Source organism: Jatropha curcas, chromosome 1, assembly GCF_041381405.1.
Source record: "Jatropha curcas cultivar XTBG-Jc1 chromosome 1, XTBG_Jcur_1.0, whole genome shotgun sequence".
Classification (NCBI taxonomy): Eukaryota; Viridiplantae; Streptophyta; class Magnoliopsida; order Malpighiales; family Euphorbiaceae; genus Jatropha; species Jatropha curcas.
In genome coordinates this window covers 11,673,669-11,691,616 of record NC_143151.1, presented here as the reverse complement: position 1 = coordinate 11,691,616, position 17,948 = coordinate 11,673,669, and positions in this window count along the sequence as shown.

Here is a 17,948-nt window from a genome sequence, read left to right as displayed (position 1 = left end):
TTAACTTATTTCACATATGTATCCAAAATACAGTTCATATATTTAACACTCTTTAGTAAGAGCCTAATTTGGAGTCGACACCCTCTTTTTGGAAAATATCACAAATTAATTATTTTTTTTTAGAAATAATTAATTTGGTTTTAAGAAGAGACTAAGTAAGGGAGTTAGATATGGTCACGAGAAGGTATTAGATACCCGAACTGCCCGGTTAGAAACCAACCTCCTTCGTTGTCCATTCATTCACAATTTTGATAATATGACTAACTTTAATTGAGATCTAAAACATGTTTTTATTCATTTTTATGAAAACATGGCAAGCAAGCACATTGATGTCCAAACATGGCATGTTAATCAAGTAAAGAAAGGGAGGGAGAAGAAAAGAGTACAACCCATCACCTAATTTACAATCTATCCTATAACCCATTAAAATTTTCCAACCCATAAATAATACAATCAAGCAATTAATAGGACCTATCAAGTTCCTTTACATAATGCCCAAATAACATGAAAGCAATAAATACTAAAAGAAGCAAAACACAAGTAAAAATACTAACATTCACAGAACATTAATCACAACAACATTCAATCTTACAATTAATATAATGGTAATGTGAATGTTAGAATGGTTAAATGATCAAATCTAAAGTTAGGGGGTCAGCACAATAATAAATAAGATACATAAACATAAAATGCTTAAAAATGTAAATGACAGGAATTTAAAGTGCATAAAAGTAAAATATAGTAAATTAAAAAGCATTATTTAAAAGTTAATACAAGATTTAGGTTCAAGACTTTAATGTTCATCATGGGTGATGAATAAACATGACTATCACCACCTATTTCTTGTTTTTTATTTTGTTATTGGGAAAATAGATTAGTTTTAATTGCAATCTAAGTGAGGATATGCGTTTTTTGATTTTTCTATAAAGGTATAGAAAGAATCGGATCGAACAGGCTTAGCTAATTTATTTAATAACTCGGTTTTCTTCATTTAACCCACTCGTTAATCCTCGAAAAAAGTTCTCTTACTTTGGTAAGAATTTTATTTTTGGAGTCGCCACCCTTATTAGAAAAAATTCTTGAATTAGTCGATTCTTTGGAAACAACTAACTCAGTTTTAAACTAGAGACGGGGTCCGGGAGTTAGGTATGATATGGGAAGGTGTTAGGTACCCATATCGCCCGGTTAAACCAGCCTCCTAGTTCCCTAATGATTCACAACGACTTCATAACACAATTAATTAAAAAATGAGATGCAAAATAATTTTGATGCAATTTTGGAAAACATGTCAATCAAGCATTTTAATGGAACTTAAAATTAAATATCCAAATGTTTGATTGAAGAGGAAAACATTTCCTCCTCCTATTCCTAAGAGTGGCTGAACCTACTAAGGTTAAGAGCCTTAAGTTTTTCTTATTCTTTTTGCTAGCTTATGTTCTTTATATGATGCTAGATAGGTATTTGACATGTGGTATAAATTCCTATGTCAAATCTTTAGTCTTTCATGAGTTTTCTATGACAAATGTATGACAAGTTTAAGGATTTTTGCATGATAGAGATTAATTAGTTGAATTGGTCAACTGTATGTATGTTAATAAGAATAAATACATGGTATTATGCTAGATAGGAAGTTAATTTGCCCAAGTAGACCAAGCATGATACTTTCTCCACTTATGCCATAACATAGGAAAAGTCACCTTTTTAGGAATATGATATGCCTTAAAATGATAATATGCTTTGTTCTTATGGTAAATCAAATATGTGTGTGAATTGGATGAAATGCTAAGTTAAACATTGAGGAATGAGAAATTTCCTATGTCTTGAATTATGAAAATATTGGGATTTTGCATCAAAGTGTGCATGTTTGACCTATGGATATGCTCATGTATATAAAGGATGCTTTAAATGGAATCTTTTGATTGATATATGTTTTAAAATGTTATAAGTGACTTTTGTGATAAAAATTTTCTACGTTAAGTAATTGTGCTAAAGTATGGAATTTTCATGAATTACTTAAATTTTAAACTAAGCTTACATTATAATTTCAAGAAGACTAAAGAAAAAAAAGTTTTATAAGAAGTGTTATGAATTAATATGTTTTTGTGCTCAAGTGTACTTGGTGTGAACTTGATGTGTGATTTGATTAATTACATAAGAAGAGCATGCTCAGCATGGATCATATGCTAGGCACGTGGATGTCTTATGTTAGAGCGAACTCGCTCCATATATTATGATAGGCTCTTGAAGCCCCTATGATTATGTTGGCACATAAGGCCATTATGAATAAGTTATGAAATCTTATCCACTCCATCTTCTCCTAAGTGTATGAGAGCCTCTTAAAAAAAAATGGTTTCAAAATTAAATTAATTAATAAGATGATGTTATATATATTTTGATCTTTGTTTTTGGAATATGTGTGACTATGTTATTAATTTATATGAAAAGCATCTTTAAGGGTGAAATAAACATCAAGAGTAATGAATGTGAGATGTGATATAATGATAATTATAGTTGCTAATGATGTAAGTAAAATATGAAATATGCCATGAATGTGAAATCATGCTTTGTTATCCAAGTATTTTTTTTTTATAAAATGAAACTCCTTTAAAAATTTTTTGTTTAAGTATGTTGTCATCACACATTGGTAAGTATGTGTTTTATGAGCACCACTGAGTTTTATACTCAGCGCGTTGATTTTTATCACGCGTAGGTTAAAGATCGTGGTTGCTGCTCGAAAACCAGAGGAGTAGCATCAGAGCAGAAGATATTATTTTGGTAGTGGTAGGATTAGTTTTATGTAATTAAGAATTATGTCATGTATAATTATTATCTATTTTGAGATTATGTTATTCGAATTATAACTTAAGCATGTTATTATATATTATTTTGGTGTATATATTTGGAGTTAAGTATGTGACTTATTTAATGATTGAATATTAAATATTTTCTAAGTTAGTTGGCATTGTTGGATTATTAGGACTTGTTATATAAATGAATGAATTTAGTTTGATGATTATTATGATGCTAATTAGGAATAACATGGTTAAGAAGTTATAGAAGTGTTGTTGTGTTGTATTGATTATTGGAGATTGATGGGGGTTTGGAATTTGAATTTGGGAGTGTTTTGTATTTACATGTTTGGCGAGCTCAGTTTTTAGGGGAAACTCTTGCAGCTTTTCTGTAGGATTTTTCCAAATCATTTTTTTTTAAAATTTACTTGCTAAACTTGTGAATACTAAATCACTTCTAATTCATAACCTGATAATATGATTTATATGTTAGTTAGGATGGTGCCTCCGGCACCAAATGTGGCTCCCATTGTTTTGTCTCTCGGGACTGGGGGGTGGGTGTTACATTTAGTGGTATCAGAGCATAGGTCTAGGCGATTCTAGGACTATATAATATAGGAATTTATCTGCTTTGAAGTGAGAGTATAAGTAGTTTAAGTTAAATACATGCGATATTGGTCTGGTTTGGAACTTCTCTCTAATGCGAACCTTTTGGTCTTTGTAGGAGTCTAGTGATGTCTCAGCACCCTTCTGATGAGAAGGTGGATAGCTATGCCCCTCTTGGTGGTAGTATTCCTGCTGGTGGTGCCGCTGGTGGTGTTTAAGGTTTGGATGCAGCGCGCGCCTTGAGGGTGAGGCAGGCTACTACAGGTCCTGTGGCGCCTAATCAGGATATACTTGTTCAGTAGTTAGTTGCTACTTTGAGGTAGGTAGCGGGAGTTGTTCCCCAGGCTTTGGACGTTCTAGCTCCTATTCTAGTTCGTCCTCCTATAGAGAAATTGAGGAAGTATGATGCTTTTGAGTTTATGGATAAGAAAGATGATATGGCTTTCACGGCGGAGTATTGGCTTCAGTCTTTGGAGAGGATATTAGAGCAAATGCAGTTTTCCCCTCAGGACAGTTTAGTGTATGCCACTTCCTTGTTGAAGGAAGAGGCTTATCAGTGGTGGGAGACTGTGTCTCGGGCAGTCAATACTGAGGAGAGGACCTGGGATTTCTTCTTTTCTGAGTTTAGACAGAACTATATTGGAGAGCATTATTGATCAACGTAAGGCTGAGTTTCTAGAGCTTAAGGCAGGATGACTGTATCAGAGTATGAGCGAGAGTTTATCTACTTGAGTATGTATGTCTCTGATTTGATTCCTTCTGAGTTGGATTGGTGCAAGCGCTTCAGGAAAGGCTTGAATGATGAGTATAGGATACATTTGGTTGCTCATCCCCACATTTCATTAGCTTCCCTAATGGAGGCTGCTCTAGAGCTTGAGGAGGTTAGGACTGAGCAGCAGGCCAGCAGACAGCGAGGTCAGCAGGGTCAGCATAAGAGGTTTTAGGGAGTAGTATTTGGTCAGACTTTTGGGGTTTAGTCAGGCAGTAAGAGACACAGAGGTGCACATTAGTCTGGGTTTAGATCGGGTCAGTGGCATGGGCAGGGTACATATGCTAGATCAGCTCCACAAACTACATCTATTGCTAGTGGTGGAGGTACTACGTGGACTGACATACCAGCATGTACTCAGTGTGGTAGGAGGCATGTTGGGGGTTTGTAGGAGGTTTCCTAGAGCATGCTTTCGATGTGGGTCCATAGAGCATATAATCCGAGATTGTCATATGGCTCCGATTGGTTCAGCTCAATAGACTGGGAGGTCAGCTCCCTTTGTTCTAAGAGGCAAAGGTAGAGGTCATTGTGATACAATAGGCACTAGGAGTCAGAGACCGGCTTTTGAGACAGTGGACAGGCCTGAGTCCAGAGCACCTGCCAGAGCATATACCATTCGGACTAGAGAGGAGAAAGATGCACTAGACGTCATAGTCGATATATTCTGTATCTTTGACACCCTTGTACATGCTTTGATTGATCTTGGCTCTACGCATTCATATTTGTGCATACATATGGGTAGTTGGGTAATATGCATGCTGACATGTTAGAGCATAGTATCGAGGTCACTAATCCCTTGGGTTATAGTGTGGTAGTTAATCGGGTGTATAAGGATTTTCCATTAGTAATTCATGGCTATATGTTTCTGGGAGACTTGATAAAGTTGCCTTTCCAGGAGTTTGATGTGATTTGGGGTATGGATTGGTTATCTAGACATGGAGTTATAGTTGATTGTAGACTTAAGAGGATTACACTCTAGACTTCGTTTGGTGAGGAGATCGTAGTTGTGGGTGAGAGGTCGGATTACCTCTCTAATGTTATTTCTGCTTCTACTGCTAGAACATTGATCAAGCATGATTGTGAGGCATTCTTAGCTTGTGTACTTGATCCAGAGTCGAAATCTCGTAATGTGCATGATATACCCACAATATGTGATTTTCTGGATGTATTACCTGAGGAGTTGCCTAGTTTACCTCCCGAGAGAGGTTGAGTTTAGTATTGAGATTTTGCCCGGTACCGCTCCGATATCCATTACTCCATATCGGATGGCACCTATTGAGTTGAGAGAGTTGAAGATTTAGATTCAGGAGTTGCTTCAAAAGGGTTTCATTCGTCCTAGTGTATCTCCGTGGGGTGCTCCAGTGTTGTTTGTAAAGAAGAAGGATGGATCCCTGAGACTATGTATTGACTACGGACAACTTAACAAAGTTACTGTGAAGAACCAGTATCTATTGCCTTGGATAGATGATCCGTTTGATCGATTGAGAAGAGCTAGCGTGTGCCCAAAGATAGATCTTAGATTGAGTTATTATTAGTTGGGGGTTAAGGAATCAGATGTACCTAAGACTGCTTTCAGGACACGTTATGGTCACTACGAGTTTTTGGTGATGCCATTTGGTCTGACTAATGCTCCTGCAGTCTTCATGGATTTGATGAATTGGATCTTTCATCCTTACTTCGATCAATTTGTGGTTGTGTTCATCAATGACATCTTAGTGTATTCTCAGACTAGAGAGGACCATGATCACCATTTGAGGATTGTACTCAGATATTGAGAGAGAGGCAGTTGTATGCTAAGTTGAGTAAGTGTGAATTTTGGTTATCTGAAATTGCTTTCCTGGATCATATCATTTCTGCTGGGGGTATTAGAGTTGATCCGAAGAAGATTGAGGCAGTACTTGAATGGAAGCCACCTAAGAATGTTACAAAAATTTGAAGTTTCTTAGGATTGCCTGGTTATTATAAAAGATTTGTCGAGGGATTTTCTCTCATTACGGCCCCTTTGACTAGACTTCTTCGAAAAGATGTCAGATTTGAGTGGACTGATAAATGTCAAAGTAGTTGTGAGAAGCTTAAACCGATGCTTACTGGGGCTCTAGTGTTGACACAGCCAATTTCGAGTAGACCGTATGATGTGTATAGTGATGCTTCACATAACTGATTAGGTTATGGCCTTATTCACATAAGTAATGGAGAACACACAAAAGCTTTGGAATATTATTTTCGGGTAGTAGCACGAAACCCTTTTTACCACAAGCTTTAAATAATATGGCCGTGATCTATCATTACGTGCGACTATCTCCACTATAGAAAGAAAAAAGAATAGAAAAGAAAAATGGAATAGGCTTTCTATATATGCATCGTCCAAAACAACGATTTTTATTAGATTTAGTAAAGAAAACAACTTCATAGAAGTCAAAATATGAAGAAAAAAATGTCTAGATACTTTATTCTATGGATAAAGGATCTAATTGATAGAGGAAGCATCGTAAAGATCAATTAGCAAGATTTTTGGTTGATACAATAAGAACTGCTTACTTATGTCATAATATGAGACAAAAGTTAGGAATAAACTTATGTAACAAAGTTGATCTCATAAAGTATTGAGCAGTGGTGTAGTATTAGATCCCAAAGAGAGTAAGTCTTTCTTTTAAGGGAAGGGCTTTTTAAAAGATTCTATATATATTTATATATAAAAATAGAAAAAGAAAAATAGAAAACTGGGATAGTTACCTTTCAAAAATTCTAACAATAGTAGAACGCATACACTTTATTCTTTTGAAGGTGAGAGAAAAGATAAAACTGATCATTAATCAAAATTCAAGTTTGAAACTCATCTAATTAACCTTTTTTGGTTAACTCGGGAAAAAATAAAAAATGGGACATTAAAAGAATTGACTGCTAAGCCGGATGAGGTAGGAAACTCTCAAGTACAGTTCTAATGGAAGGAATTTGCTCGCCTATTCTGACTGAGGGGAACAGGCCATTTAGCAGGGAGATTCTGAAATTGTGGAGGCTTGGTTCGATCAAGCCGCGGAGTATTGGAAACAAGCTATAGCGCTTACTCCCGGAAATTATATTGAAGCGCAAAATTGGTTGAAGATCACAAGGCGTTTCGAATATGAGAAGAGCGCTCTCTTTGTATTTATTATTTGTATTTATTATTTAATTATTTATCCTATTTATTATTTAGTATAATTTATTTATTTAGTAGTATAATTTATTATTTGGTATATTATTTAGTATTTTCTTTTTTTTACTATTTTTTTACTATTTGTTATATTTTTTATAACAAATTTTTTATAATTAATTATTTGATATCCCTATCGGCAGATCCTTTCTTTGGGAAGAACTAATCAAAGAATTTGGTGAATTTCATTATACCCCTTCGAATTCTAAAATCGTCCCTTTTCGTTGGTATTTCATAGGAATAAACGATACACAGATATAACTAGTAGAGAATGTATACTTTCTATTTTTTTTTCTTTTCTGATATTAAATATTAAAACGAATAAAAGATACCTTTGAATGCCTAAATATAGAATAGATCCCGACATGTCTCTTAGTAATGATGAATGACCTCTCACCTGATTTGGAATAGAGTAATAGTAATATGTTCTATGTAAAGTAACACATAAGTAAAACATAAAGTAGTCTCTACTAGAAACTTAATTTTAATTAAGATAGGAATACACAAGGTTGCAAGGTTGCATAAAAAATTGTTTTTGCATTAATTCAAAGCCTAGAAAGGTCTGTTAAGCGCCTCATGCCAATGTCATAATAGTCCGAACACTTGCCCTGGATAGACTTCTAGATCATATTTGCTCTAGTGAATAACTAATGAAACTAGATAAATGGGAGATAGAAGAGAAAGAAACTAATTATAAGCATCTCTCATAGGTTCACTAATACTTGACTTGACTGTTGGAAGGTCTCTTTATATGTGTTGTTCGGAAAGAGGAGAACTCAATGATTATTCGTTCGCCAGAACCAGAAGTCAAAATTTTGGTGGATAGGGATCCCTTCAAAACTTCCTTCGAGGAATGGGCCAGCCCCGATCATTTCTCAAGAATAATAGCTAAGGGACCTGATACTACCACTTGGATCTGGAACCTACATGCTGATGCTCACGATTTCGATAGCCATACCAGTGATTTGGAGGAGATTTCTTGAAAAGTATTTAGTGCTCATTTCGACCAACTCTCCATCACCTTTTTTTGGCTGAGTGGCATGTATTTCCACGGTGCTCATTTTTCCAATTATGAAGCATGGCTAAGTGATCCTACTCACATTGGACCTAGCGTCCAAGTGGTTTGGCTGATAGTGGGTCAATAAATATTGAATGGTGATGTGGGGGGGGGGGGGAATAACCTTCGATTCTTTTCAGCTTTGGAGAGCATCTGGAATAACTAATGAATTACAACTGTATTGTACTGCAATTGGTGCATTGGTCTTTATAACTTTAATGCTTTTTGCTAGTTGGTTCCATTATCACAAAGCTGCTCCAAAATTAGCTTGGTTCCAAGATGTAGAATCTATATTGAATTACCATTTAGCGGGACTATTAGGACTCGGGTCTCTTTCTTGAGTGGGACATCAAGTACATGTATCTTTACCAATTAACCAATGATAGCCTCGCAAAGCGGGAAAATTTGTTAAGTTATAATCGCATGATTTGCATGGTTGCGTGTTTGTTTTTGTACATTTTAGGTTTTCTTGTGTTGTTTTTGGTTTAAAGTTGTTTTAGGAATGAATTTGAACAAAGGATTGGAAAATGCTTGTTTTTAAGAAGAAAAGAATAAAAAGAAAATCATTTATTTCATATTGATTTATATGTTACCACATGTGTTTAGAGAATCATTTATTTCATATTACACGTTTTGCTACAGAAAAAGAAAATCTATTGCATGCTCAATTCTTCTAAGTATTCTACTATATCTTTATCAATAGAATTAAGTAGTATATTTAATTAAAGTTTAAATAGGATCATATTTTAATCATTTCATGTTTTATTACTGTAAACATAAGTGTTAAGAATAAGTAGTAAGTGGACATAACCTGTTCCTCATGGGTTCGATCTTTTTATTACTACGTTGTGATCCGTATACTTGCGGCTAATCAAGGGTGCAACAACCAATTTCTAAACGCTGGGGTGTATCCTAAGGAAATCTCCCTTCCTCATGAATTTATCTTGAATCGAGATCTTTTGGCTCAACTTTATCCTAGTTTTGCTGAGGGAGCAACCCCATTTTTCACATTGAATTGGTCAAAATATTCGAAATTTCTTACTTTTCGTGAAGGATTAGATCTAGTGACTGGGGGTTTATGGCTGAGCGATATTGGATACCATCATTTAGCTATTGGAATTCTTTTCATGATAGCGGGTCAAATGTATAAGACTAACTGGGGCATTAGTCATGGTATAAAAGATATTTTAGAGGCTCATAAAGGTCCATTTGCAGGTTAGGGCCATAAGGGCCTATATGAGATCCTAACAACATCATGGCATGCTCAATTATCTCTTAACCTAGTTATGTTAGGTTCTTTAACCATTGTTCTAGCTCACTATATGTATTCCATGTCCCCTTATCCATATTTAGCTACTGACTATGGTACGCAATTGTCATTGTTCACACATCACATGTGGATTTGTTGATTTCTCATAGTTGCTGCTGCTGCACATGCAACCATTTTTATGGTAAGAGACTATGATCCAACTACTCTCAACGATCTATTGGATCATGTTCTTAGGCATCGCGATGCAATCATATCACATCTCAACTGGGTATGTATTTTTTTAGGTTTTCATAGTCTTGGTTTATATATTCATAATGATACCATGAGTGCTTTAGGGCGCCCTCAAGATATGTTTCCGATACTACTATACAATTACAACCCATCTTTGCTCAATGGATACAAAACACCCATTCTTTAGCACCTGGTGCAACGACCATTTTTACTTGGGGGGTGGTGATTTAGTGCTAGTGGGTGGCAAGGTTGTTTTGTTACAGATTCCATTAGGAATCGCAGATTTTTTGGCACATCACATTCATGCATTTACAATTCATGTGATGGTATTGATACTTCTGAAAGGAGTTCTATTTGCCCGTAGCTTTCGTTTGATACCGGATAAAGCAAATCTTGGTTTTCATTTCCCTTGTGATGGGCCTGGAAGAGGGGGAACATGTCAAGTATCCGCTTGGGATCATGTCTTCTTAGGGTTATTTTAGATGTACAATTCAATTTCGGTCATAATATTCCATTTCAGTTGGACAATGCACTCAGATGTTTAGGGTAGTATAAGTGATCAAGGGGTGGTAACTCATATCACGGGAGGACACTTTGCACAGAGTTCCATTACTATTAATGGATGGCTTCGCGATTTCTTATGGACACAAGCATCCTAGGTAATTCAGCCTTATTGTTCTTCATTATCTGCATATGGCCTTTTTTTCCTATGTGCTCATTTTGTATGGGCTTTTAGTTTAATGTTTCTATTCAGAGGTCGTGGTTATTGGCAAGAACTTATTGAATCAATCGTTTGGGTTCATAATAAATTAACAGTTGCTCCTGCTACTCAGCCTAAAGCCTTGAGCATTATACAAGGACGTGTTGTAGGAGTAACCCATTACCTTTCGGGTAGAATTGCCACAACATGAGCGTTAGCAAGAATTATTGCAGTAGGATAATGGCTAAGAGGATTTGAAAGGCATTATGACATTAAGATTTCCAAGGTTTAGCCAAGGCTAAGCTCAGGACCCCACGACTGGTCGTATTTTGTTTGGTATTGCTACCGTACATGAATTCGAGAGTCATGATAATATTACGGAGGAACGACTTTATTATAATATTTTTGCTTCTGACTTTGGATAATTAGCAATAATTTTTCTGTGGACTTCCGAAAATCTCTTTCATGTAGCTTGGCAAGGAAACTTTGAAGCATGGGTATAGGACCCTTTACACGTAAGACTTATTGCTCATGCAATTTGGGATCCTCATTTTGGCGAAATGGCCGTGGAAGCTTTTACTCAAGGGGGCGCCCTTGGCCCAGTGAATATTGCTTATTCTAGTGTTTATCAATAGTGGTATACAATCGGTTTACATACTAACGAAGATCTTTATATTGGAGTTCTTTTTCTATTATTCTTTCTGCCCTAGCCTTATTAGGGGGTTGGTTACACCTACAACCGAAATGGAAACCGAGCGTTTCGTGGTTTAGAAACACCGAATCTCATCTCAATCATCATTTGTCGGGACTATTCGGAGTAAGCTCTGTAGCTTGGCAATGACATTTAGTCCATGTCGTTATTCCTGGTTCCAGGGGCGAATACGTTCGATGGAATAATTTCTTAGATGTATTACCACATCCCCAAGGATTAGGCCCCCTTTTTATAGGTCAGTGGAATCTTTATGCTTAAAATCTCAATTCAGGTAGTCATTTATTTGGCACCTCCCAATGATTAGGAACTGCCATTCTAACCCTTCTCAAGGGGTTCCATCCACAAACACAAAGTTTATGGCTGACCGATATTGCATACCATCATTTAGCTATTGCACTTATTTTTTTCGTTGCCGGTCATATGTATAGAACTAACTTCGGGATTGGGCACAGTATAAAAGATCTTTTAGAAGCACATATCCCCCCCGGGTGGCGATTGTGGAGTGGACATAAGGGTCTTTATGACACAATCAACAATTCGCTTCATTTTCAATTAGGCCTTGCTCTAGCTTCTTTAGGAGTTATTACTTCCTTAGTAGCTCAACACATGTACTCACTACCTGCTTATGCGTTCATAGCGCAAGACTTTACTACTCAAGCTATGTTATATACTCATCACCAATACATCGCAGGATTCATCATAACAGGAGCTTTTGTTCGTGGAGCTATAGTTTTTATTAGAGATTACAATCCAAAACAGAGAATAATGTATTGGCAAGAAGTTAGACCATAAAGAAGCTATCATATCCCATTTAAGTTGGGCTAGCCTCTTTCTCGGATTCCATACTTTTGGACTTTATGTTCACAATGATGTTATGCTTGCTTTTGGCACTCCAGAGAAACGAATCTTGATCGAACCCATATTTGCCCAATGGATACAATCTGCTCACGGTAAAACTTCATATGATTCGACGTACTTTTATCTTCAACGAATAGTGCAGCCTCTAATGCAGGTCGAAGCATGTGGTTGCCCGGCTGGTTAAATGCTGTTAATGAAAATATTAATTCATTATTCTTAATAATAGGGCCTGGAGACTTCTTGGTTCATCATGCTATTGCTCTAGGTTTACATACAACCACATTAATCTTAGTAAAAGGTGCTTTAGATGCATGTGGTTCGAAGTTAATGCCAGATAAAAAGGATTTTGGTTATAGTTTTCCTTGCGATAGTCCAGGACGCGATGGTACTTATGATATTTTGGCTTGGGACGCATTTTATTTGGTGGTTTTCTGGATGTTAAATACCATTGGATGGGTTACTTTTTATTGGTATGAAAGCTCATCACATTATGGCAAGGTAATGTTTCACAGTTTAATGAATCTTCCACTTATTTGATGGGATGGTTAAGAGATTATCTATGGTTAAACTCTTCACAACTTATCAATGGATATAACCCTTTTGGTATGAATAGCTTATCGATCTGGGTGTGGATGTTCTTATTTGGACATCTTGTTTGGTCTACTAAGCAAGATTGGGGGGATTAGCCCACTTTTCTGTAGGTTATATCTTCACTTATGTGGCTTTCTTGATTGCCTCTACATCAGGTAAATTTGGTTGATTATTTTTTTTGCTGTATCCACGAAAAAATCATTTATTTCGCTGGATAAGACGCTATATGGGTCATAGTGAACAAATTAACTAAGTTAGCACACTTTCTTCCTTTAGGACCTACTTCACCATGGAGCAATATGCAGAGCTTTATATAGATGAGATAGTGAAATTGCATGGGGTTCCCTATTCCATCATTTCAGGTAGAGATCCGAGATTTACTTCTAGGTTTTGGAAGAAGCCACATGAGGCCCTGGGTACCAAGTTCAATTTTAGCACAGCTTTTCATCCTCAAATAGATGGTCAGTCAGAGTGGGTTATTCAAATTTTGGAGGATATGTTGAGAACTTGTGTCATTGAGTTTGAGGGTAGTTGGGAGAAGTACATTTGACTTGTGGAATTCGCCTACAATAACAGTTATCAGTCGAGCATTTGGGTGGCTCCTTTTAAAGCTCTACATGGTAGGAGATGTAGCACTCCACTATGTTGGTTAGAGTTTTGTGAGGGCAAGATTGAAGGTTCGGATTTGATTCGGGATACAGAGGATAAAGTTAGAATTATTAGAGATATATTGAAAGCAGCTTCAGATCATCAGAAGTCTTATGCAGACTTGAAGAGGAGAGATATAGAGTATGCAGTGGGAGATAAGATTTTTCTTAAGGTATCTCCGTGGAAGAAGGTATTGAGATTTGGAAGAAAGGGTAAGCTCAGTCTTAGGTCCATTAGTCCATACGAGATCATTGAGCGTGTGGGTCTATTGGCTTATAGACTTTACCACCAGACCTAGATAGGATACATAATGTCTTACACGTGTCTATGTTGAGGAGGTATCGATCGACCCATCGCATGTGATATCAGTTTAGTTTGTGACTATAGAGCCAGATTTGACTTATGAAAAGGAACCAGTAAGGATACTTGCCAGAGAGATTAAGGAACTAAGGAATAAGAGAATTCCTCTAGTAAAGGTCATTTGGAGAAATCATAAGACCAAGGAAGCTACTTGGGAAAGCGAAGACATTATGAGACAGCTGCATCCTCAGTTGTTTACTTCAGGTGAATTTCGAGGATGAAATTCTTTAGGGGGGGAGCTGTAACACCCTATTTTTTGTATCTGAAATAGTAGTTTAACGATCTGTGAATAGTACCACCGCTCTGTGAATAGTACCATCGCTCTATGAATAGTACCACCGATCCAGGAATCGGTATTATTTCGGTCCAAAAAGATTACTATTTATATTTAATATTTTATTTTAGATTTTTGGAGCATGCATACATGGTTTTTATGGGTAGAAAATGAGTAATTAATTTATTAGGAGAATTTAGATAATTAGTGAATAGTGAATTATGGTGTTTTATTAATTAAGGAAATTTGAGAAATTATTTTTATGAGTAAATTTAAGAATTTTGTAGAGATAAATAATATTTAGAAGGAATTTAATTGGAGAATATTTTTAGCCATTGGATGAACATACCATTGACTTAATCTTAACCATCCAAATATCACTTCTTAAGGAAGTAGTTATAAAAGACCAAAATAACCTTAATGACTTTTAAAGTCAACACTTTCCACCTAGCAACCACTTTCTTTTCTCTCATTCTTCTCTTCTTCTCCCATTTTGGCTTCCTCATATTCCTCTCCTTCTCTTTGTTTTTTTTCTTTTTTTTTTCATTTCCTACTCACTAAAAACACTAATTCCAATTCATTAGACCTTAATTAAGTAATTAATCTTGGAGATTTAAGCTTGGGTAGTGATATTTGGTGATTATTTTCAAGGGAATTTAGAGATTTTTCTACTTAGTCAAGTAAGTGTTTTGATGTTTTTCTTTCTAATTTTTGGGTTTTAATTTCTCTTTCAGCATTTCCATGTCCATTCATGCTCCAATTCTTCTTTTATTTGTCTTCTTGGTTTTGATTTTTGATTTTCTATTTATGTAGAGGTTGTGGAACCCTCTACCAAAGAGAAAGGCAAAGCTAAGGCCTATAGAACTTTTGTTTAAGCTTCAAGAAGCTTAAATTGAGGTTTGTTCTCATAAACACACTTCCTTTATTTTTATTTTGAAATTTGAATTTCTGGCCTATTAAGAGAAATTTGGGGTTTATGTTGAAATTGGTTATACGAGAATTGAATGCTAAAGTGTGTTCTTGGGTGCTATTTAAGCATGATTATATGTTTGATTGAAGAGGAAAACATTTCGTCCTCCTATTCCTAAGAGTGGCCGAACCTACTAAGGTTAAGAGCCTTATGTTTTTCTTATCCTATTTTCTTGCTTATGTTCTTTATATGATGCTAGATAGGTATTTGAAATGTAGTAGAAATTCCTACGTCAAATCTTTAGTCTTTCATGAGTTTTTCTATGACAAATGTATGACAAGTTTAAGGATTTTTGCATGATACAGATTAATTAGTTGAATTGATACTATATGTATGTTAATAAGAATAAATACATGGTATTATGCTAGATAGGAAGTTAATTTGCCCAAGTAGACTAAGCATGGTACTTGCCCTACTTATGCCACAACATAGGAAAAGCCACCTTTTTGGGAATATGATATGCCTTAAAATGATAATATGCTTTTGTGTGATGGTAAACAAAGTATGTGTGTGAAATTGGATGAAATGCTAAGTTAAACATTGAGGAATGAGAAATTTCCTATATCTTGAATTATGAAAATATTGGGAATTTGCATAAAAGTGCATGTTTGACCTATGGATATGCTCACATGTATCTAAAGGATGCTTTAAATGGAATATTTTGATTGATATATGTTTTAAAATGTTATAAGTTATTTTTATGATAAAAATTTTCTATGTTAAGTAATTGTACTTAAATTTTAAACTAAGCTTACTTTATAATTTCAAGAAGACTAAAGAAAAACAAGTTTTATGAGAAGTGTTATGAATTAAGAAATAAAGTTATATTTTTGGGCTTTAATGTACTTGGTGTGAATTTGATGTGTGATTTGATTTATTACATAAGATGAGCATGCTCGGCATCGATGCCATTATGATATGAAGCTATGATCATATGCTAGGCACATGGGTGTCTTATGTTAGAGCGGACACGCTCCATATGTTATGATAGGCTCTTAAAGCCCCTATGATTATATTGGCATATAAGGCTATTATGAATAAGTTATAAAATCTTATCTGCTCCATCTTCTCCTAAGTGTATGAGAACCTCTTAAGAAAAATGTTTTCAAGGAAATTAAATTAATTAATAAGATTATGTTATATATATTTTGATCTTTGTTCTTGGAATATGTGTGACTATGCTATTAATTTATATGAAAAGCATGTTTAAGGGTGAAATAAACATCAAGAGTAATTTGTATGTATTTGAGGGCTTGATAGTCAGTAAATAAGATGAAAGAGTTGGCCAACAAAAATGCACTCCAATGTCTTAGAGCACGAATCAAGGCATAGAACTCAAGATCATAGGCAGAATATTTTCTCCTACACTCATTCAATTTTTCACTAAAAAATGCAATAGGTTTGCCTTCTTGACTCAAAACAGCCCCTATCCCAACTCCACTAGCATCACACTCCAATTCAAAAGGTAAATTAAAATTAGGCAAGGCCAAAACAGGAGCTTTTGTCATTGCATTCTTTAAAGTGTTAAAAGTAAGGGTCGCTTGAGGTGTCCATTTAAACATCCCCTTTTTCATGCAGTCCATTATAGGGCTTGTAGTACTAAAACCTTTAATGAATCTCCTATAAAAAGAACAAAACCCATGAAAACTCCTTACTTGAAACAGATTATTTGGAATAGGCCATTCAACAATAGCTTTGACCTTTTCAGAATCCATACTTATGCCATCTTTAGATACAACATACCCCAAAAAACTAATGGTGCTATCACAAAAACGACACTTCTCTACATTAGCATACAATGATTCACAGTCCAAAACCTCAAAAATAAGTCTCAAATGCATACAATGCTCATGTAAATTAGTACTAAAGATCAAAATATCATCAAAGTATATCACCACAAATTCGTTAAGAAAAGGTTTGAGTACCTCATTCATGAGCTGCATAAAGGTGGAAGGTGAATTAGAGAGTACCATAGGCATGACCAACCATTCATACAATCCCTCATTGGTCTTGAAGGTTGTTTTCCACATCACCTTCTCTAACACGAATTTGGTAGAATCCATTTGCAAGATCATTCCTTGAGAAAACTGAAGCTCCATGCAATCGATCAAGCATGTCATCAAGCCTTGGAATACGAAACCTGTACTTGATCGTTATCTTGTTAACACAGCCCTTGAATCTATCACCATTCTCCACCTACCATTTTTTTTAGGAACAACAAAGGCTGGCACAACACAAGGAGAAACACTCTCCCTTATAAAGCCTCTCTTTAACAATTCTTCAACTTGCTTTTGTAATTCATCACTCTCTTTAGGACTTATTCTATAAGAGTGCTTATGAGGAATTTGAGCTCCCAGAACAAAATCGATCTCATGTTGTATTGATTTTAGAGGGGGCAAACCGATAGGTAAAGTTTTTGGGAAAACTCTCTCAAATTCCCTAATAAGCATTTGTACCTCTTTTGGAATCACATGATTCTGCTTGGGCTCATCCTCCAAATCCATTGGAACATAGCTAGACAGCCCTTCTATGATCTCACTCTTCTCGTCATTAGATAACAGTCTAACCACCCCAACTTCTCTTTTCTTCTTTCGCTTTTCGGTTAGTAACGATGTGAGCAAAATGGTGTTACCCTCATGGAAAAAGGTGTAAGTATTGGCTTTCCCTTAGTGTTGCACATCCTTATCATACAACCAAGGCCTCCCAAGAAGCAAGTGACAAGCTGTCATTGGGATAACATGGCAGCTCACCTCATCCACATATTGCCCAATTGCAAAAGGAACTAGATAGTTCTTAGTGGCCTTAATTCAGCCAAGCCAACCTGTAAGGGGTGTCAATTGGCTCAGTTTTTAGTCCTAACTTTGCAACCATTTCTTTGGATACAACATTCTCACATGCACCACTATCAATAATAACTTCACAT